Source organism: Ictidomys tridecemlineatus, unplaced genomic scaffold (assembly GCF_052094955.1).
Source record: "Ictidomys tridecemlineatus isolate mIctTri1 unplaced genomic scaffold, mIctTri1.hap1 Scaffold_52, whole genome shotgun sequence".
Classification (NCBI taxonomy): Eukaryota; Metazoa; Chordata; class Mammalia; order Rodentia; family Sciuridae; genus Ictidomys; species Ictidomys tridecemlineatus.
Genome location: NW_027523416.1, coordinates 2537432 through 2539954, shown reverse-complemented (window position 1 = coordinate 2539954; position 2523 = coordinate 2537432).

Sequence of the window (2523 nt, the reverse complement as noted above, 5' to 3'; positions counted from 1 at the left end):
AACAGAAAAATGCAGGGAGATGTCAGAGAAATCTGCTTTGCAGCAATAACAGCCCCAGTTCCCCTGGCCTTCATTCTTGTCCCTGACAGGGGACTGTAACTTTGTTTCTGTTATCCCATTAGCTGAGGATGCCTGGCCAGGGCCCAGCAGGCAGCATTTACCTGGTCCAGGGAAACTGTCAGTCTAGACCCCAGAAGAGTCCTGGTTCCCCTGTGTCACCAGATCACCCACTGGGAAGGTGCTCTTGGAAGGAAGGCTGTCTGAAGCTTCAGTTGTTACAGGGTGGGGACTGGGGAGTCTGTAGCCACCTGCCCTGGGAGTGAGGGAACTGATCCCAGTGACAAATGCAGATGCCTCCTCCCCCAACTCACATGGTTAGTTGATTGGTGAGACCAGAAATCTGCTGCTTTGGGAAAAGGGGGAAAGCAAAAAAGTTTGCTTTAAGAAACTGCTGATTCCCAGTTATCTTATTTGTTAAGAAAAGGGGATTTACTTTTCCATGTACTTCTGCATTTAAATCTACATTCAGAGCCAAAGAAAAGAGTAGCTCAGATAGGGATCTACACCTTGCCTTGACCTTTATCCCAAAAGACTTGCCCCTGAGGTAGAAAATCTCCTGTTAAAGTTAATTTTGCATGAGTCAATGAAGACTAATCCAGTAATATTTCTGAAGCATCCTTAGCATCAATATGTAGCCTGTGCTTCATGACGCTTTCCTTACACAATGTCTCTTACTTGCAGGTCACCTGGCAGAATTCCTTATCTTTATTCACCAGATCCACATTTTAGAGTTGTAGTTAGTTTTGCATTCACTCACACAACCATTTATACTGTAACCCCTATTTATTTGCCAACCACTGTTTCACAGTAGCTTATGATACATCAATAAACAAGAAAAATAGTCACCTGCCTTGTGGGTGCCATTCTGATGAAGAGAAGCAGACAACAAATACAATAAATAATCCAGTAATTCAGTAAAAGTAGATCTATGGGGGTGCAGAGTATCACAAGGGATCTGATGCAGGGGAAGGGACTTACTGTATCATCTTAACATCTTATCATAGGAACACAATCTCCAGAACCTGTCTTATATGTCTGCTGAAGATCAACCTTGACTTTAATTTCATTTAACAGTGTGCCAAAATATATTAGATGAGAATACCAAAAGCCTAGAGAAAATACAGAAGTATTACTGAGCCTATGGAAAATGAAATGAGAGTGCCTAGGATTCTCAGAAGTTATTTATTAATAAATAACTTTTTAATCATGTTTTGTTTACAAAACTTCAGAGAATATGGAAAATATTTTAAATTTGTCGCTGATATATAAAATGTAAAAATTCTATGTATTTAGAGAGTACCATGTGATGATTTGATACACCAAATAAGGTACAATGTTTATATCAGGTTAAAGACACCCACCTCCTTAAACATTTCCCCTTTTTATATGGTGAAAACATGTGGGATCTTTTCTTCCACCTTGTTGAAATATACCATATCTAAATGTTATCAATACTCACCACTTTACTGTGCAATAGCATTCCAGAAAATGTATGCTATTGGTTTTCATTTATTTATTTATTTGCCAATGAGCCTTAATTTTATTTATTTATTTAAATGTGGTTCTGAGATAAGATCCATACTGCATAGAGGTTTATCAATTAAGTCTAAATCCTCAGAGAACTGAGAAGAGTTCTCTTATTTTGACTTTCCAAAAGTGTAAGTATGTTAATATATACCTATATTTGTTTCAAAAATATGGAAATGCGTATCTCCTTAACAGATATTAAATTCAGCACAATGGCCTATGGTCAGAGAAATGAAGGAGGTTCTCATTTTCTATTTTTTGTTTGTATGTTGACATTGAGGACTTTACATGTGTATACTTAAAATCTGATTAAAATGAGAGATATGCAGTGATATTTTATAAACTAACCAGTGCACACTATGATAGTTAACACCCAGTAAGCTAAATAGTAAGTACTAGTTTTCCCCTCCAAACTCATGAAAGAGTAGAGTTTGAAACCTAGTTTGAATATCCAACTAATTACCTGGGGATTGCCATTAGGAAAAATTCAGACTTCCTTCCCTCTATCAATGTCAAGAAGAAAGCACTTTTTCCTGATTCTACCCACCAGGTATTGGTCTAATGCATCTTCCATGGCATCTCACACAATGGTCCAACCCAACCCCAGCCAGGCTCTCCACCATCCCCAAGTCTTCACCTGTGGTGTCCTCATGCAGGCCAATGTCAAAAGCCAGCTTATCAGTTAGAGACCACCAGATGCAGAGGCAGCACAGATACTAAATCACAGAACCAGAAGTGATTGCTCAATATTTACAGTCATGGTGGAGTCCTGTTCTGACAACTGATTTGATATGTGTCTCTCTCTCTGCTGCTTAGCCTTTTTCTAAAAATCTGGGTCCCTCTGAACAAAGCCCAGGTCTTTATTGGCTGAGGCAGAACAGCCTTAGCATAGCATTCATTAGGAGCAATATTTAAAGGAAATGTGTAATTTTTCCC